The following is a 21,381-nucleotide window of genomic DNA, read 5'->3' as shown; positions in this document are numbered from 1 at the left end:
GTGGCTGGTTTGCTCTTCTATCCAGACCACTAAAACTTTCTCCATATCAGCAATAAGGCTGTTTTGTTTTCTTATCATTGTGTGTTCACTTTTAATTTCCTTCCAGAACTTTTCCTTTGCATTCACAACTTGGCTTAGCTTTCAGCCTGTCTCCTCAACTTTTGACACGCCTTCCTCACTAAGCTTAATCGTTTCTAGCTTTTGATTTAAAGTGAGAGACATGTGACTCTTCCTTTTACTTGAACACTTAGAGACCATTGTAAGGTTATTAACTGGTCTAATTTCAACATTGTTGTTGAAGCAGTCAGAACACCACAACAGTTATCAATTAAGTTTGCTGTCTCATATGGGTGTGGCTTGTGGTGCCCCAAAACAATAGTAACATCAAAGATCACTGATCACAGATCACCATAACAAATATAATAACAAGGAAAAAATTCGAAATATTTCAAGAATTACCAAAATGTGACACAAAGACATGAAGTGAGTAAATGCTGTTGGGAAAGTGACACCAATAGACTTGTTTGATGTAGGGTTGCCACAAACCTTCAATTTGTAAAAAACACAATACCTGTGAAGTGCAGTAAATCGAAGTGCAATAAAAATGAAGTCTATGCATGATATAGTCTAGGCCAATATATCTTAGGCCAATTCCAAAAGATAAGGTTTTCCACAACCTCACTCTTCCGTATAATGAGGCTTCGCCGGACAGGTTACACAAACCGGGGCTCTTCTGCCAAAACACTCCCACCCTTTTTGTCTTCTTCACTACCCACATAAGGTAATCTTGTTCTTAAACAGCTGGCTGGAGTATATTTATTGGAAAGTGTCATTTCTGAGCTGAGACCAGCAGCAATGCAAGCATCCACCAGAATATGGATACACAGACACGTGAATACATGCAGGTCTAATCATGCATGGCCAGGGGCTGGAAAAGCTTTCTGCTCTGAAAGCATCTGCCTTGCAGGATGAGTAGCAGGTGATTATCATGCTCTTCCAGCTTCTGCAGCAGCCACCCCAAACCAAATCTAGGATGCTGAAGGGGTGTAGTAGCTGCCAAGGGTCTCACAGGGTCCACTTCAGGTTATGGGAAGACAAACAGTTACATGGTGATCGGGTTGACATGCTACACGAGGTACTTTCAGCAGGTTCACAGACAAGCATTTTTTATTCTAATATTATATACATAATATATTTTATTCTAATAGTATATGCATATTACATATGTCACTGACACCTAAAAGCAATGATTATTGCTTTGAGCAAAGCTTAGCTAAAGCAGAGAGCCAAGTTAACTTGAATTAATGGTTTAAAAACTCCCTACATATGATAGTGTAACTGGTGCCTAGAGATAGTACAAATCATGAAGGTGGTTCACTTTGGTGGTACCTGAAGGTGGGAAGCATTGCACAGGGACTTGGCAGTTCTTAAGAAAGTGGCATATGGGCAGCCCTATCCTACAACCCCAAACACAGCTTGTGACCCAAGAGACTATTGTAAACCTCTCCTCATTCCAATAATAATTCTATTTTGATCTCCTTTTCTCTGCCAGTCTCTGGCAAAGTGCTCTACGTACATTAGCTCATATGCATGTAAACGAGCAATATTTCTGTTTGATACCCCTCCTCCGGCTCCTCTGTGTCTTCATCTTCACCTTCATCACAAGGCACTGGTGCTGGGGCCTCTGAAGGAATCCACCCTGGCAAAGTCAATCCTGTACCCATTCCTGTTGTTACACTGAAGAGTAACAGCACAAACTCACCTGAACTTATATAAAAGATACCTACAACATTATTTCGCAATGTGTAAGGGTATCAAGTCAACACTTTGTACACCTTAAACTTACACAATGTTATATGTCAATTACATCTCAATAAAGCTGGAAAGAGGTAGAAAAAGAAATACCTAAAATGGAATTGAAAAGATAAACAATTTGGCTCACTTCTGGTATAATCTTGTAGTGCACACCCCTCACCGACCCCGAGCCTCTGTGTTTTCACTTTTTTAACAGAGGCAGAAGCACCCTGTGCACATTACCCCACTGGAATAGTTTGAAATCTAACCACTTCATCTCTAGTATAGAAAGTCATTGTAGGAAATATGAATTCTGATAAACAGGCCCTTGTTTTAAGTGACAGTCTGGTGCAAAACAAAATGGATGAGTTATAAATCTCTTTAAGTAATGATTTTATAGTAGATACTCAATAGACCTTTAACTCTGCCATTACTCCCATTCATAACATGCCGCAAGAATAGAGAAAAAATATATCAACAACTGAGCACCTTTTTTAAAAATGCTGGTAATAGAGTTCTAGCAGCCTCTGGGCAAAGCATTTCTATGATGATTCACAGATCAGGTAGGGCTAGGATAAAAGGGTGCTGAGGATAAAAGCTTAGCTTACTTTAGTTTAGTTTAGTTTTGTTTTGTTTAATCAGAGTAAACTTCTCTAAAATGATAATAATCCCAAATATGGAACGTCTACAAATTAAAGAGAGATCTATCATATGTGGGTAAATTTAGAAAGGAATTTAAAGGTATTTTTAGGCTAACATTTGATAATAGACGATGCATGCTCATGGAACAAAATTCAAAGATACAAAAAGATAGATAATAGAAAATAAGTTTCTCTCCCATCCTAGCCTCCCAGTTACCTCCCAGGAGGCAAACATTGCTACCAGTTTCATAAATATTTCCATATAAATATACATTTGATATATATAAAAGTTAATATATGCATTACATTTATTTTTGTAATGTAACTGATAGTATTTTACACTGTTTCTGCATCTTTCTTTTTTCACTTAACAGTGTATCTTAAAGATACTTCACTATCAGTACAAAAAGAGGTTGCTTTAATCTTCTTCAAGGCTACGTAATATGGATGTATATGGATATAGTACCATAATTGTAGGACATTTATATTGTTTCTAACCTTTTGTTAGTACAAACACTGCAACAACCAATGACTTCACAAGTGTGTACTGCGTCTGTAGCATATACTCGCAAGAGTGGAATTGCTGGAACCAAGGGTATATACATTTAAAGCATTTTTAAAATTTTATTTATTTTATTTATTTTATTTTTGGCTGAGTTGGGTCTTCATTGCTGTGCGCAGGCTTTCTCTAGTTGCGGTGAGCGGGGGCTACTCTTTGTTGCGGTGCATGGGCTTCTCATTGCAGTGGCTTCTCTTGTTGCGGACCACGGGCTCTAGGCGCGCCGGCTTCAGTAGTTGTGGCTCACGGGCTCTAGAGCACAGGCTCAGTAGTTGTGGTGCATGGGCTTAGTTGCTCCGCGGCATGTGGGATCTTCCCGGACCAGGGCTTGAACAAGTGTCCCCTGCATTGGCAGGTGGATTCTTAACCACTGTGCCACCAGGGAAGCCCTCAAGGGTATTTACATTTAAAAATGTGATGGCTATTGCCAAATTGTCTTTCACAGGGGGACCTACTATCAAATGGGTATTTTATAATGCACTGTAACAATTGCTACTGTGGTCATTCTTAAACTTTATTAAATGCTTCTGCAGTAATAGGGCATGATTTTTCCACAGCAAAATCATGTTTAATACAGTTGACCCTTGAACAACACAGGTGTGAATTGTGTGGGTGTGCTTATAGGAGGATTTCTTCCAATAGCACTACAGGATTGTGGTTGGTTGAATCCACGGATACAGAAACTTGGATACAGAGGAACCCCATAGGGATATGAAAGGCCCACTCTAAATTATACTCGGATTTTTGACTGCACAGAGGGTGGGAGGGTCAGTGTTCCGACCCCCTCGCTTTGTTCAAGGGCCAACTATATTGTTTTTACAGATACCCCTCACTTTATACACTAGGTGTTAGCAAGAATGGCACATTGGATATTCTGCGTTCTTAGAATTGCCTGCATGGTAACCAAACTGTGGTTTAGTTAGGCTTTTAAAAATGGGCCTCTACAGAGCTTAGAGGTTTTTTAGAGCATTGAAAAGACTTTGTATGGGGGCTTCCCTGGTGGCGCAGTGGTTGAGAATCTGCCTGCTAATGCAGGGGACACGGGTTCGGGCCCTGGTCTGGGAGGATCCCACATGCCGCGGAGCAACTGGGCCCGTGAGCCACAACTACTGAGCCTGTGCGTCTGGAGCCTGTGCTCCGCAACAAGAGAGGCCACGATAGTGAGAGGCCCGCGCACCGCGATGAAGAGCGGCCCCCGCTTGTCGCAACTAGAGGAAGCCCTCACACAGAAACGAAGACCCAACACAGTCAAAAATAAATAAATAAATAAATAAATAATAATTAAAGGTGCTAATAATTAAAAAAAAAAAAAGAGCTGAGGCTCAAATGAGTTAACACTGAAAAAAAAAAAAAAGAAAAGAAAAGACTTTGTATGATATTATAAAGATGAATGTATGTTGTTATACAGTTGTCCAAACCCATAGAATGTACAATGCCAAGAATGAACCTTAAGGTAAGCTGTGGACTTTGGGTGACTATGATTCGTCAATGTAGACTCACCCTTGGTAAAAAAATGTACCACTCTGGTGAGTGATGTTGATAACGGGGGAGGCTCTGCTCATGTAGGGGCAGAGGTTATATGGGAAATCTCCGTACATCCCTCTCAATTTTGTTGCTCTAAAAAGAAGTCTCTTAAAAAGGCATATTAAAAATGCCTATATCTACATACATATATCTTTTTTGTTAATAAATGTAAAGGGCAGTATTTCTTTGGTCTACTCTGGAGTTTAGAAAGTGAAACTGAATAGAAACCAAGATGAAAGATAGTGATCAGTCTTCTTTTTTAGTGTTGACTGCAGCACAAACAACCAAATTATGAGAAATAAATTACAGTTTAAAAAAATCCCCTGTTTTAATTACTGCAAATGTTACTATGACTAGGTAAGAATTATTTTTAATCACCTATACTTACATGGGTGGTGTACATCTAAAAGCATCCAAAAACCCCAATTAAAAAAAAAAAAAACACAACCCTAAGACAAACTTTGCTTTTGTTTGAAATCTGCAATGTTTTCCCTCTATATGCTTCCCCTCCCAAATAAATCTTATGGTTAGAATTGCTGGTTTTTAGCAAATACAGAAAGTCAGCTAGAAACATCCTTTCTCTGAATTCAGTGGGTTTGCGTCTTACCCAGTTTGAGCAAATTCTTGGCGAATATATTTCATGAATTCACAAGAGACGAATTTATTTGACATGTTTAGGAGACATGTAAAATAAGGTCGTGTAGGTGTTAAAGCGTCAGAAAATCGGGGAATTCCCTGTGCCAAAGAGAGCTCCCTAGATCTGCAATTAATAGTTGGAATTATAAAGGAATGTGCAAAATAGAATTCTTCCTTAACACTGCCTATTAGAAGCTTCCATTCTAGGTAGGATTTTTCCTCCCTTCCTTCACGAAGGAGGGAAGAAGAGCGAGGGCGAGCTAGGTCTGCGGTCGGAGGAGTGTCTATAAATAGAAGGTGAAGTGTTCTAATACCGAGAGGGTGCGTCATAGCGTCCCTCCCTCGAGCTGCGAGAGTCCGGGCGGCCGCGGGAGCCACAGCGCGGCACCGGACGCCCGCCCGGCTTCCTGCTCCTGGCCCGGCCGGCCCGCGCCCGGCTCGCGCCCAGGATCTGGGGACCTGCGGGAAGGGAAGGGGAAGGGGTCCAGGGAGGTGTTCGGCGGCCCCCGCATCCCCCCAGCCTCAGGTGGCATCGGACCCAACCCCGGGTATCCCAGGACCGAGGCGCCCCTGCCCGGGTGGCAGCCGCGCGCCGCCGCCGCCCTCTTCCCACCCTACTCCCTGCGGGCGAAGGGAGAACAATAACCTGGAGCGCGCCTGGGAAGCGGAGACTCCAGGGCGCACAGACAATGCGAGGGGAGTTCCGAGGGGGCGGCCCCCGCGCGCCGCGCGCTCCCGCGGGTCTCCCTGAGGGTTAGGACCGCGGCTGCTGGCCGGCCCACCCGGGCACTGTCGGAGGCCACGTGGAGGATATTTAGGTCTGTTGAAATCTAAAATCTGAAAGCGTCTGTTCAAGGCCGGGGAGAATTTCCGCTAGTCTAGATGGTACCTCATCAGGCGGTTAAAATACACACAGACAGCGTGTGATTTGGGTCCTTCTCTATTTCGGATTTGAATCTCAAAAGTCACTTGTGGAATTTCCATAGGCCTATCTTTTTGTAAACAGATCGTTCTGGGATTCCCCACCCAGTCTCTGGTCTTACTCTGCCTGTTCTTCCAGCTTGACCTGGTCTAGACCTTGAGATTTCAATCTGCCTCTCTCCCTCTCGATCTTTCTTTTTTTTCTTCTCTCCCTCCCTCCCTCTCTTCCACAACATACAGTTTTGTTCCCTTTGTACCTTTTCTTGAAAGTGTGTGTGTTTGTGTGTGTGTGCTCGCGTGTGCGTGTCCTGCAGTTCCCTCTCCCTTCTGATTGGTGCCTCTGCTGGGTTCCCCTGCCCTTTCTTACGTGTTGATTTTATTTCAATCTTTCTCATAATCTGCTCCCTTCACTTCTTTCTTTGTTTTTCTTTCACAGGTAACTACATTTGCATGATTTTTTGATTCCCATTACCTTAAGTTCTGTCCCATTAAGGAGTCAGAGTTTCCTGGAAAAAAACCAAGAGGATTCCACGGCGTTTCATCTCAGGGAAATGTGTTGCAGTTCCACTTTCAGTGAGTCTGGAGTAGCTGGGATTTTTCTTATATATAGGTCAAGCCATCTTAGCTGAAGAAATCACAAACCTCTGTAATGTCTTGGGTGCTGGGCTGCTAACTTACAATAAAAAGGCATGCAGGGAAAGCAGGAAAAAATAGTATCTTTTTAATTTTCAAATTAGGTCTCTGAATATGGATTCTACACAAACACACATACACACACTTATTTTAAAGCAAAACTTTGATCATACCGTATTTGAAAGTCAGGACACTGGCATCTTTCACTCACCCATTAAGTGTCATCTCCCTGGTCGTCTTTTTGCACTTTTTCCCATCTGTGGAATGGCTGACCACTTGCCTCTTTCCTCTGAGTCTGGTCTGGAGTACAAAGTACAACCCTTTATCAACCACACTAATCAGAAACAGCTCCTAGACTCGGGACCTGAAAAAAAGCCAGGCAAAAGATTGGTTAAAGTTTTAACAAAAAGCATACCTTTTGTGGCTAAAATATTTGGAGGTGAGAACGGATGTGAGTGGCTGGAGGTGAGGTTGGAGTTGGGCAATCATTACACAGATCCAGGAGGCATTTTGTTCTGCCAGGGCTGACCCTCAGGTTGGGAGGGGGCTGAACATAGGACAAATCAGATAATGTCAGAAATAAACTTGGTGCTGCCATGACAAAGGGAAAACAAAACGAAACAACACCCAACAACATCCAAAGGAGAAAAAGAGTCCCCTGACTGATGAGAAGGGAGTAGAGGGTAACTGGCAGCTTTGTCTTTTTCAGCACCATCTGTGGAGGGCAGGGGTCTCCTCCCTCCTGCCACCACTTCCGCCTGCCTTTCTGACTTACCAAACCCACTTTCCTCCAGCCAGGGTGCAGGTTGAAAGTGGATCAAGAGCAAGCTTCTTGAACAAACCTATTCACATAAGCCACCCTCATACCCTTCAAAAAATTGTGAGGATTTGGGAGCCCAAAGGTCAGGCCCAGCCACCAGGATTAAGACTCAAAACTAAATTGACCTTATTGAAATTTACTTTATGCTAGGCACTCTGCTATCAGCTCTAACACTGTATCTCATTTAATCTTCACAAGACTTTGGGACAGATATTACCACCCTCCCTTTACACATACGAAAACCAAGGCACAGAGTACTAGCTAAGAGCTTATTTGCCCAAAGTCACAAGGCTAGTGAGCAGTAGACCAGGACTCAAACCCTAGTCTAGCTCCAAAGCCTAAACAGGTTGACAACAGCCCCAGAGATGAGCCAACTCTAGGTCAGCAGGCATCTGAGGAGTACCAGACACGCTCAGGGCTTCACGAGGGCAGCACAGGCTGGAGATGTTTGTCTAGCAATGGCTCTGGAGTCAAACTGCCTAGGTTTAAATCCTACCTCCATCCTTTCCCAGCTCTATGACTTTAGACAAGTCAATTAACCCTTCTCTGCCTCAGTTTTCTTATCTGCAGAATGGGATGATGATGGTACTAGTGCTTCTCTCATAGGGCTGTTACGAGGCTTAAATGAGAGAATGGATCAAAAGCACAGTCCGTGGCATACTGTAAGTCCTCTCGCTGGTGTAAGCTGTTATTGTGATAACTGTTCAACTTCAACTTGACATAGGATGAGCCCCCTGAGACTGACGGAGGCGGACGGCGACAGGGGGATTCCCGCTTCAGGTGTACATTCCCCAGCTAAGAAAATAAAGCAAAACCAGACAACAGAAAGACTTGTGAAGTTAGAACTTTAGCAAAAGACTGGAAAGAAGCTTAAGCATAATATAAGACCCTTAATTCCACCCCCCTTCACCCCCAGCCCACACCCTTCCTGCTGAAAGAGCAAATGAAGCTTCCACAGAACGAGCAGCAGTGTGGGGGAATGAGGCAAGAGTTTGACTGGCTGCCAGATGAGCCAAGTTTAAGTACAAGTTGTAACTTTGAGTAAGTCACTTAATTTCTCTGAGCCTAAATTTCCACATCTGTAAAATGAGTCAGAGTGGATTTTTTTTTGGGGGGGAGGGAGGTCTGCCCATCATGTCCCTCTCTTCTTCTGGGAACTGTTTCTCTACCACACCCCAAGTATTGGACCTCCATTTTCTAATAGGACTCCACCTCCCTGGCCATAGTTGATTAGTTCAGGAGTCAGCACCTGACCAAACCTGGACCAATCAGAAAGCTTGCTTGAGATTTTTGTTTTTGTTGTTGAACTGGAACTGGGAAAATAGTCAACATCTCTGCGTAAAGTGTGTAGAATGGGGCTCAGGACCACTTGACAGTCCTGGTTCTGCCACGTGAAGTTTAAGAGCTAACATGCAGTGAAAAGCAGAGGTAAGAGATCATTCTGGTGGCATTTGGATCAGGTGTCTTTGAGACCCATGTATACTGCCTGGCCTGCAGTTAAATGAAACACTAAGGTTGATTCCAATCAAATTTCCTTTTTGCATAAGCTGGTTCAAGTTTGTTTTCTGTCAGTTGCAAACCCCATACCCCTGACTGATACAGACTAGTTTATTTCTAAGATCCCTTTAGCTCTAAATGTCTATGCTTTTATACAAAAAAAATAAATGAATGGTGTTCAAATTGGGCTATGTCTCATAACCTTGTTTAGGTGTATGGAATAATCAAAGATTAAAAAAAAAGAAGAAACTTCATTTAACTCACAAGTGTAGAATAGGTTCAAGACTCTTTATAGCCTTTTATTATACCTAAATGAAAGAAACAAATAGGTCAAAAGCTGGTGTTTTGGTGAACTGTGAGGAAATCAGCCATTAAATTATAAAACTTGGTTTCAAAACTGTTGATGTGGTGACTTGGTTTTGAAATTGAATCCACTTTTTTCCTATGCCCAGTAGAACACGAGAGGGAAATTAATAACTTTGGCGTGACGAAGACCAAGAATTTAGAAAGACTCCATGACAGTGTCCCTACTCTGAATTCCTTAGTTTCCCTACACTACCTAGTTAGCAATGAGTGAGTGAAGTCTTTTCTTTCTTTTGGTTTAAACAGCTATAGCTATCTAATTCTCCACTTCTGATTTCTACTCTAATCCATCCTTCTATCTGTGTATTATTAAAAATAACTTATATTTAGCTTTCAACAAAATTTTTTTGGTTTCTTAGCATTTATGAATTTCAATATATAAAACTTCGCAATTTTTCCCATGGTAAAATAACTCAGGAATATCTGGTAACAATAACTCTTTCTATTTACTTTTAATGACCTCTCCTCAATATTAAATTTGAAAGGCAGGCATATGTGTCTATATTTATATCTGTAACTGTGTTTTATTCTTCTCATTCTACTAGAGTTAATTCTTGATAACTAATGGTATGAGCGATGGTGCTTTCAGAGATAGTATTAATTGAAATCCAACCCTACAGAAAATTATGAGATCTCATTTTATGCTATTACTGTCATTTTAATCTCCCCAGAAAAAAATCTTAAACCAGCGCTTACATGTATAAAAGTAAAACTGTTTTGGGTTTCACAGACTCTTTTAGGTCACCCTTTTTTAGTTGAAGACCTTATAAGATGTAAAATCATAGGTAAGTGAGAAGAAGTAAGAAGGGGTAGGGGAAGCTGGAGCTTGTTTAAGCCACTACTGAGATATTAATACACTTGAATAACAAAACATTGGTGATGTGGGATAGACCTGGAATATCAGTGGTGCCTAATGACTGGCTCTGACTCTCAAGATCATCATCTGGAGCCCAGCAGGAACCCAACTATCAAGATCACCCCTAATGAGGGACTTCCCTGGTGGTCCAGCAGTTAAAACTCCGCACTCCCAATGCAGGGGGCCTGGGGTTCGATCCCTGGTCAGGGAAATAGATCCTGCATGCCGCAACTAAATATCCCGCACGCCACAAGGAGAGTCCCGCGTGCCACAACTAAGATCCGGCGCAGCCAAATAAATAAATAAAGATTAAGATCACCCCTAGTGAAAGGTCAGAGCCACGAATATAAAAACTTCTGTTTTATTGCCACTTAATAACCCTTGTGCAATCCTTCCTCTCAGGGTACTCCTAACCGGAGTCAGCTGACCTCAGCCATGCGGTGGGCCGTCTAACCCATACGCACCACAACCCTGTCATCGTCTTCTGTGTCCTTTGTTCTGTCCAATGTTAGACTCCTGCTCAAACACCTCTTTGCTCTGCCCTCATCTCCACCACATCTTGACCACAGAATATCCTGCCTCAGTTGACTATTTCTTTCCTTATGTCTTGGTACCACCTCATTAAAATTGAAGGCCATCAAGGGTCGATTTCCTAGGAGACAGTGGGTGGGTAGAGTCTGCAGGGAGCTCTCCTGGACACTTGGCTGATCTTGGCTTTTAATCTCCTTTCACTCTGATTATTGTGTGTGGCAGATCCGTCGTGCCTGTTCTTTGTACAGTTCCTGCTTTGACCGGGGCGAATTTGGCTTACTCTTAGTTCCCTTTATCCACCCTTTGCTACTGACACAGTTGGAAAGAAATACCCGGCTCCACCTAACAGTTAGAAATACACTCAATAGGGGATGTGCAACCACTGCCCACACGTACCGAGGGTTACATGCCCTCACTTTATAGGTACATATTTAATAGAGGAACCCATATGTGTCAACAGTGGCTCTCTTGCATTTGAGTCAAGCCAAGCATCAGAAGACTGGTAGTCAATAGACCGGCACCATGATGTGCAAGTGGTGAGCTGCAAACCCTGCACAGGTGGGCGAGTTCAGAATCATGAACAGAATGTATTTTTGCTACAATGTAACATACAATCACCACAACAGTGTCAGTCAATGAGTATTGCAACTTGGTGTGGACACAACTTGTGTCTGCACCACTTGCTGGAAATACCTTAAATACTAAAGAAGTTACATCTAATGCTAGAATATGGATAGATGTATGTAGATGTATGGTCAGGGAAGTAAAGTGCTGATAACCACCATGGGAACAGTAGATAATTTTGTAATTACTGTGAGACACTGTTTTGTTATCACTGTTCACTTCTTTAGCCTTGTTTTGAATCTTTTAATTTCTTCAAGTGCACAACCAAATATTCAGGCATTGAAACTACGTCATGAGCACAAAAACGACACTGAATTATTAGAACACCCGTGATGAAGAGGAGCGGGGAAAGTGGAAGGGGTTAGGCAGACATTAGTGCAGATCGGTTTTCTGCAATGAGGATGGACATGCACACGAGTTCCCAGACCCAGCAGGGAAGCCTCCTAGCCTATGATGAGAATGAGGACTCTGCCTGAGAAATTACTTAATCATTCATTCATTTTAAGTTCCATCAATAAATGTTTACTGGGCACCTGTGATATGCCATGTATTGTGTCCTGGGAGGTGGAGATATGACAGCAGGCACACTGTCTCTGCTCTCAGTGAGTTGTTATTCTAGTTGGGGAGAAGGACAAAAGCCAAGTAAATAGAAAATACTGACAAGTGCAGATGTGTTATGAAGAAAGCTCACAAGGGGCTGAAATAGAGCATGGTGTGTTTGGGAGAAGAGACGCTTTTTAGAGAGAGTGATCTGGGAAGGCCTGAGGACAATAAGAACTTCTAATTTTTATTTCCCTCTTCAGCTCTTATCAGCCAGCAAACAGCCTCCTTAGTTACCAGGGAGAGAAGCTCTGCCTGTTGCCCTGTATGAAGTAACCGCTTCGTAGATTTCAAATGAATGAAGGATGGTATGGAATCACCACTGATTCAATGGTATAGAAAAACTTAATGAGGAGCGCTCAAAGTATCTCAGAGATAAAAGAGGGAAAGTCAGTTACTTGAGATAACGAGGAGTGGGCAATGTCAAAGAGATAAAGGAGGGGCTTTCAATGAGTACCACCAAGTGGAACATGTAGGGAATAAAGGGGATAAAAATTCAGCAGGTATTTACTGAGCATCTCCTACGTGCCAGGCACTGTGGGAGAGCAGACATCAGTGATGAAGACTGAACCAGCCACCCAGCCTGCTGACAGGGGTCAGACCTGAGTACCAGAGAAGGCAGCTGGACACCTGGAGCCCAGAGTGGGCACCCTGCAGAGCCCAGTATTTGCCCAACTGAAAAACCCAGCACTAATTTAATAGCTAATATGGGACAGAGATGAAGAGCGGATTTTTGCTTTTAAAAGACTTACTTCAGGACTTCCCTGGTGGCGCGGTGGTTAAGAATCCACCTGCCAATGCAGGGGACATGGGTTCGAGCCCTGGTCCGGGAAGATCCCACATGCCGCGGAGCAACTAAGCCCGTGGGCCACAACTACTGAGCCTGCGCTCTAGAGCTTGCGAGCCACAACTACTGAAGCCTGTGCACCTAGAGCCCGTGCTCTGCAACAAGAGAAGCCACTGCAATGAGAAGCCCACGCATCGCAACGAAGAGTAGCCCCTGCTCTCTGCAACTAGAGAAAGCCCGTGTGCAGCAACGAAGACCCAAGGCAGCCAAAAATAAGCAATAAAAAATATATATATAATTAATTAATTTTTAAAAAGACTCTTGTAAAATAAATAAACAAATAAATAAAAATAAAAGACTTACTTCACTTTCCCTCCCCCATCCTCATCCCCCATAGTCCAGATTTTGTGATGGATCAGACTCTTGGCAGAGAAGAAAAAAAAAAAAAAAATCCATTCAATGCTCAACCTCTGGGCCCTTAGATTTTATTTTTCCTTTAATACCAACAAGTTTCTTGCCCCTGTAGGGCTACAGTCTAGCAGGGGAGATCAACAGGTATCAAGACATCACATGGAGAAATAAAGGCAAGTTTATTCTGATCTAATATGAACAGCGGCTATCTCAGAGAGCTGGGGTTTGGGTGATTTTTTTTGTCTCCCTTGTCCTTTTATGTAATGTTCAAAATTGTTGCAATGAACACATATTATTTATATTATCATGAAAAAAGTTACATTTAATATTTTTTTAAAAGGAAAAACATACAAATAAATGCTATATTATAACTGTGGGGAGAATCAGAAAAAAGAAGTTCATGGTGCTTGGGAAGGAATCACAGGGAAGGGACCTGCTCAGATGAGTCTGAGAAGGCTTCCTGGAAGAGAAGCTCCTGTGCAAATAAGAACTTGGAAACAGGAGAAAATTAAATGGTAAAACCACATACAACAGATGCAGGCAAAGATATGCTTAAAGCAGGGGTTCTGAATCTGGAGGGCTGAGGGTAAAAGTCAGGGGCTCAATGAACACGAATGGGAAAAATTTAACATATCTCTTTTTCCTAACGTATAATTGAAATTTAGCATTCCATTCCATTTTGAATGCAAACAACAAATACAGTAATATCAGCAGTACCTATGACTTTGTCAGCAGTAAAAATCTCAGATATTTTCAAATCATATAAAAGCTGTTGCTTATGTCTTGGAGTACCTTAAACACTTATTATCTTTTCAAAATTACTGTAGCTATTAAACTCACCATTAGATCATGTTAATTAATATTGTAATGAAGAAGTGTACATTACTATATCACAATTTATATGTTGCTATGTGTATTTTGTTTCTTTCATAATCCCATTCATTTTATTTTATGCATTTAAAAACATTATTCCAAAAAGGGATCCAGGAAAGGGGTCCTGTAGGCTTTACTAGATAGTCAAGGAGGTCCATGGCACAAAAATGGTTAAACATCTTTGCCTGAAAGAGAAGGAATGGCCCCCGGTCTGATTATATTTTGTATAGAAAGTCACAATCAGTGTGAGAATTGATGAACCAATAAGAAGCTTAGAAATGAGAAAAATAACATCTCTTTTCCAGCTCACAAAGCCAAAGAGTTGATTTGAGGACACAGGCCACCAGGACTGATACCAGCCTTTAAGAGTATCCAGGTAATTCCTCTTGCTCAGCCTTCCTGTTTGCCAAGCAACCTGCTGGTTTTCATGTGGTTTCCTAAGCAAGTTTGCACGTAGGGAGAGAAATCCAATCAGCAAACGTGAGACTACGGTCAGCTTGTGAGGGATTCAGAGTTCTTATTTATTTCTTTCTTCTTTTTTTTTTTTTTTAGCCATGCCTCGCGACTTGCAGGACCTTAGTCCCCCGACCAGGGATTGAACCTGGACTCCCGAAGTGAGAGCGCCGAGTCCTAACCACTGGACCACCAGGAAATTCCCCAGATTTCTTGTTTCAAATTCAAGTTGAACAACACCAAATGGTGGTGAGGGTGTGGAGCAACAGGAACTCTCATTCATTTCTGGTGAGAATGCAAAATAGTATGGCTGTTTTGGAACACAGTTTGGCAGTTTCTTATGAAGCTAAGACTATTCTTACCATATGATCCAGCAATGTTGATATTTGCCCAAATGAACTGAAAACTTATGTCCACACAAAAACTTGCACAGGAATGTTTACAGCAACTTTATTCATAATTGCCTAAACTTGGAAGCAACCAAGATATCCTTTAGTAGGTGAATGGATTAAAAAAAAACTGTGTTACATCCAGATAAGGAATATTATCTGGTGCTAAAAAGATATGAGCATTCAAGCCATGGAAAGACATGGAGGAACCTTAAAAGCATATTACTAAATGAAAGAAGCCAACCTGAAAAAGCTACACAGTGTGTGATTTCAACTCTATCACATTCTAGTAAAAGCAAAACTATGGAGACAATAAAAACATCAGTGGTTGCCAGGGATTGTGGGAGGGAGGGATGAATAGGTGCAACACAGAGGATTTTTAGGGCAGTGAAACTACTCCGTATGATACTATACTATATGATATTATATGATACTCTGTACGATACATGTCATGACATATTTGTCAAAACCTATAGAATGTACAACACCAAGAGTGAACCCTAAGGTAAACTATGGACTACTTTGAGTGATTATGATGTGTCAGTCAATATGGGTTCATAGATTGTGACAAATGTATCACTCTGGTGCAGGATTTTGATATAAGGGAGGCAGCATGTATATGGACACAGAGGATATATGGGGACACTCTGTACCTTCTACTCAGTTTTGCTTCTACTCAGTTTTGCTGCGAATGGACACAGAGGATATATGAGGACACTCTGTACCTTCTACTCAGTTTTGCTGCTCTAAAAATCATCTGTTTTTTAAAAATTCAAATTGAAATGTTTACATCAGTCATTGTGAGTTGGGCTAATGTGAGTCTGCTGCTGAGAGATGGAGTCCCCTCTAGTGTGCCAGGAGGGTCAGCCCATCTTCCTGGACTGAAATAAATGGACCCAGGTGGTTCTCCCAGCCTCAAATGCTCTTTTCTTTTCCAGAGAATTGCTTCTCATCTGTTAAGGCCCAGGCATGGTGTAATGTCTTTCTGTTTCCCTCCTTGGCATCGCTAAAGGGCTCCTTCTACACTCCCCTTGCGATTAGCAGAGGTTGGTGCCCCGCTCTGGGGTGGCGCACATCACCTGGTGCTGCAGGTCGCTGCTGTTGTGTGTCTCTCACTGGACTGTGAGTTCCTCAAGGGCAAAGGTCACCTCTTTATCATTTTTCAATCTCCCCAGCATCTGGCACATTAAAGCTGTCTAGAAGAGTGACAGTATCGGACCTGTGTTTTGAGGCACTTCCACTGGCAGCGATGTGGAGGAAGGCTTGGGGAGTGAGAGGTGAGGGACAAGGAGACTCTTCCAAGGTGCTTGACAACATTCCCACCGAAAGACGATGAGGTTCTGCAAGAAGTCAGTAGCAGAGAGAATGGCAAAAAGGGAATGGAGGTAGAATCATGAAGCTTGAGCAATGGGTTAGATGGTGGGGAAGAGGGGAAGGAGGACTGGAAATCTGGAAACCTCTAGAGCCTCCTTACTGGTCTTTTGGCATTAGTCCTTGCTCTCCTAAGAACTATACAGGCTGTTTTCAACACAGTGGCCAGTGAGTTGATTAAAAAATTAGAATTATTTTCTGCTTCCCTTCAAAACCTTCCAATTCTTTCCTGGTGATCCTTACCATAGTTCTCACAATGGTCTATAAGGTCCTACTTGCTCCAGCCCCACCCCTTGCCTCCTTTCCTACTGGAACCCAGTTCCCACTGCCCTCTCCCTTGCATCCTGTGCTCCAGCTGCATGTCGCACGCTCCCATCCCAGTTCCTTTGCACGCTCCATTCCCTCCGCCTGGAACCCTTCCCCCAGCTAGTGCCCTTGCTTCCTTTGGGTCTTTACCCAATTGACACCTCTTCACTGAGGCCTTTCCAGGCCACACTGTTTAAAAGTGCAAAACCCTCCATCAATTCCGAGGCTCCTTCCCCCTTTACATTGTTCTTTTCCCTCATGCTGTCTAACATGCTATGTATTTCAGTTATTTTTCTGTTGGCCCTGTTAGACTGTAAACTCCATGAGGGCAGGGATTTTTGTCTGTTTTGCTCACTGCTCTATCCCAGGGCTAAGAACAGGCCTTATCCAGCACAGAGCTGAACAAATGCTCAATAAACAGTGGTGGATTGACTGACTGGATTTTCATGACTTGAGTCATAAGCTCCTTGGACATAAGCTCCTTGGACAAGGCCATAAGCTCCTTGGATGTAAGGACTCTCTCATGACCCATGTAGCACCTATCAGGTTTTGGGCATGTGGCAGATGACCAAGCGGACCCTGGGGAGTGAGTTGTCCTAGACTTGACCCCCTAGGGCTCCTTTTATCTCCTATTCACCACCAACTTGCTGACCTGCTTACACCCTGCCAGAAATACAGTCTGGATGGATGACAAGCTGGGGTCCTGTGAAGAATGAGCACATAAAACGCGGTTCAGCAAAGACACCACTCCTGGGTAGCTACACAGGCAGTACTGAAGAGTAGTCATTTATGGGGTCAAGATCATACTAGATTTCCCACTTTGTGAAGTGAAGCAGATAAAGTCTACCTTGTTGAGATGCCGTAAGGATCGGGCACGATGAATGTGACACATCCGTGGCAACGCTTGTACCTAGCACGTGCCCAGTAAATGAGGGCTATTAGATGATGAAATGGGGTCAGTACTCCCCACCATCCAGTGCCGTGACAATGTTGATGGTAATGAATATGTGACTCATTACAAAGCCCAAGGCCACTTGGCAGCCTTACCTGCCGCAGGTTCTGAGGACACAGTTATTTCTTAAGGCTTCGAGCAAGACCTTGCCAAGACCCACTCAGGCATTTCACGCAGCTCATTTCCTTCCTCATCCAGCAGCATCAATGACTTTAGACATTAAACATTAGAAGAATGTATCTGTGTCATACTTTAAAACTGATTAGGACTGGGTCCAAAAATAATGTCAAAAGAATTCCCCAGTTCCCAGATAATAGCCACTGCTGTGAGCTGTTATAATATCACAATTAAAACAAGAGGGGTGCTGCCACCTTCTCTTCTTTTTCTCCCCTTTTTATATGGAGAAAAATGTGTTGTCTCTACCACTGGTGAACTTAAAAAAAACAAACAAATCTTTGATCAATCCCATGAAATCGCATATTTTGACATGGCCTGACTTTTCCTCTGAACATTTTCCTTTTCCTTTTCTTCCTTTTGCACTTCAAAATTTCCCTCCAATTATTACTTCTGTTTGGCTCCCCCCCCCCCCGCCCCTTTCTGTTTGCATCTCTCTCTTCTTTGCCTGATGTACTTAGTCTTCAGTGAGTTGCTTTATGTTCACCCCCACTAGTCCTTCCAAGTGGGATCCCAAGTTCCTAAGCTCCTTTCCCCTCCTGTGTAATATTAATAGCTCTTTTGGCCTTTAAGTTATAGTTGATGCCACCTTGGCTCAGAAAGTTCCTAGCTTCACTTTTCCACCAAGTCCATTGAGTTTAGAAGCCCTGGTGCCTTCTGTTTAATGGTTAAGGGCTTAGAGAGACTCTCAGACTAGGAAAAAGGCATGTTCAGTACATCCTTGCTCCCTTACAGCTGGAAAGAGTTAACATGCAAACAGCGCTTTACAAATACTCAGCAGAGACTGAAATACCAGAAAAAGAAAGTGCTCTGCGTGTTGCTGCGTCCTTAAGGGCGATGGTGAGGCCAAAAGAGCGCAGTAGAGGCCGCGGCTGGTGTGGGTGACCCACTAGCCCCAGGCCACAGGTTTCAGAGGGGGATCCCGCCACTCCTTCTCCTGTTGTGACCCCCATCTCCACCTACCCCAGGTGCCCAGCTCACCTGGCCTCTGCTCCAGCCCTTTGGCAAACACAGCATGCCCGACAGAGCTGGACCTTGGCCCACTGCTTCTCCGTTGCCAACCAGCCAAGAGAACACCTGCTTTTCATTCTCTTCAGGGGAGTGTGAAGTTTCCCCTTGGGAAGAAAACCTGTGCCTGGGCTATAACCCTTCCCCCTCTTTTATTTATCGATCTAGCCTCACTCCAGAAGGTGTCCCGATGAGCCCCAGCCTCTGCTCTCCGTGGCCCAGGATCACCTTGAGTTTCTGCAGTCAGTGACGGAGGGTCCGCGGTGCGCAAGTTGCCTCTATGGTTTTGTTTTCCTTTGTCTACATTTGGTTGGCATAAACACTTCTGAAAAATGGGCTGCAGCTGATGCCTTTTCATTTGGTTCCCGTTAACGAGAGGTTTATAAAACGACTCTTACTATGCAGAACACATGTTCTAAGTATACAGTTACTTGATGGATTGAAACAGTGCTGAGAGAGGCGGAACACATGTTTTGAAATATTCCTAAAATACATAATTACTCCATGGACCAATTGCGTACATAATATACATTTTAATATACCATTTAACTGCTGTTTACCTAGGAGACAGAAACCTTTCTGGTCTCTCGGGTTAAACTATAGATTTTTAGAAACCCTCTAAACACATATTTACTTGATTCATTCTCGTCTCTTGGATGATGAATCCTTTTCCAAAGAAGCAGCTTTACATGAAAAACAAGAGAATTCAATGCTCGGAGGTAGAGGCTACTAATGAAAAAACCAAAGGTTTTACCTTTCATGACTCAGGGATCACAATCCCAAACATAGGCTTAACCCAAAAGCCCTAAAATTAATCCACATCACTGAAACTCACCCCCTCCCAACACACCTGAATATTTTTTCATCATAACCCTTTCTGATGAAAATGTTTAAGTTGCACGATAGCAGCTTATATGGCTGGAGAGCTCCATTTCTCCAAATTTATTATTATTGCCAACCATCTCTCCTAGTCCAAGGGAGAGCTCATAATCTTCCCCCCAAAAAACTTGCTTCTCCTCCCAGGTTCCCCGTTTCAAGAAATGGCACCAATATCCACCAGTGTTCATGGCAGAAAGCAAAATGCCATTCTTTACTCTTTCCTCCTGCCCTCTCTCTCTCTAGTACCTTCATGCAATCAGAAGCTATCTGGGCATGTTATTCAGCTTCTTTGTGCCTCAGTTTCCGTATCTATAAGAGGAGGATTATAATAGTACAGACCACATAAGGCTGTCACTGTAAGCTTTAAACATCAAGTGCCTCACACAGAGTAAGTGGTGTGTAAGTGTGTTCCTCTTTTTCCTCCTCTCCTCCATATACATTATCTTTATAATCTGTCTGCTTCTCTCCATCACCGCAGCCAATGCCCTGATTCGAGCTGCCCTTCTTCCTCACCTCTGTCCCTAACTGGCTTCTGAGCATTCACTCTTTCTGACCACACCCTGCCCCACTCCAATCCATTCTTTGCAAGGAAGCCAGAGCTGTCCCCCATATTCAAATCGGAGCATGCCTGAAAGCTCCTCCATCATTCTGAGGAAAAAGACCAACTTTTAGAAATGGTTTTCCAGGCCCTTCATGATCTGGCCCCTGGCTCCCACTCCAGCCCTGTCTGAACTCTAGAAGGTCTTGGTTACCAGAAGTCTGACTTCAGCATGAGTGACACAAAACGGTACACATGAAAGATTATGAAGCCTGGTCCTGCAACAAGGGGACCCTCTCAACATGACAGTTTCCAGAGAGCTCGGAAAACCGTGCTGTCTCCCCCAAATCCTTCCCCTACCAAAAGCCTATGACTCCACTGTTAGTTTTCTTGGCCTCATGAAACAACAGTACCCCTGAGAGGGGCAATACTTCCCTCTTATCTGTCGTGGACACCTGGCTTCTCATAACAAAGTATAGAAAAGTTTGGTTCATGCCCCAAGAAAGAACTGGGCATAGGCTAACAGGGGTTGGCCACCCTGTTTAAAGTGACAAACCACAGTCACCCAGGAAAACCTCTTAGTCTTGTGAGGGAAGTGGACCTGGTTCCTCCCAGGAGAGAGAATCAGAAGAAGCCACAGGAGAATGGTTCTCATTCTGTGTGCCTCAGACTTCCGTGGGGGGCATCTTAAAACACATTGTGGGTCCCACCCCAGAGATTCAGACTCAGAGGACCGGGGGTGGATCAGGGGTGGGGTCAATGGGCCTGTGAGGAACTACCTGGGCCTGGACTTCACCCTGAGACCATGACATCTCTGTGGCCAGTGTCATGGCAACACCTGAGCTTTACCTGCTTTATCTGCCCTCAGGCTGGGGGGGCAGAATGAATGAATGAAGGTCAAGGAATGAAGCCTGCAGCCTAACAGATGGGGGAGGCCAGCTTCAGCAAGGGTGTAACCACGAGTAGCGCTCACAGAAGCAGCTGCACCAGGGAGAGCTAAGGGCGGGGGTGGGGGGGGGCGGGAGTGGGGCGGGTATAGGGGTGGAGGTACCCTTTTGTCCTGGCACCTCAGAGCCACTCGCTCTGCGCCTGGCAGAGCCTTTAGCTTCCAAAGATCCAGGATCAGAGCCACCAGCCTTGAATTCTCTGAAGGCAACCTTCCCCTACCCCATTAGCAACCACCAACATCTGTGTCTGTGTTGATCGCCCTCAGGGCCACTCACCCTCACGACGGAGTCCTG

General features: G+C 43.6%; 1 long non-coding RNA gene across 1 annotated transcript in view; it reads left to right on the top strand.

Moving 5' to 3' along the window:
- LOC309643706 overlaps positions 1-21,123 on the top strand; it is a 36,607-nt gene extending 15,484 nt beyond the window's left edge. The window contains exons 4-5 of the long non-coding RNA XR_014254010.1: positions 14,623-14,811; positions 18,892-21,123. This is a non-coding gene — a long non-coding RNA (uncharacterized lncRNA). The remainder of the gene's footprint in view (positions 1-14,622; positions 14,812-18,891) is intronic.
- Positions 21,124-21,381: the final 258 nt, after the last annotated feature.

The sequence above is a fragment of the Balaenoptera physalus genome (assembly GCF_965194825.1).
Source record: "Balaenoptera physalus genome assembly, chromosome: 15".
NCBI classification, from domain to species: Eukaryota; Metazoa; Chordata; class Mammalia; order Artiodactyla; family Balaenopteridae; genus Balaenoptera; species Balaenoptera physalus.
This window is presented reverse-complemented; position numbering and strand designations above follow the sequence as displayed.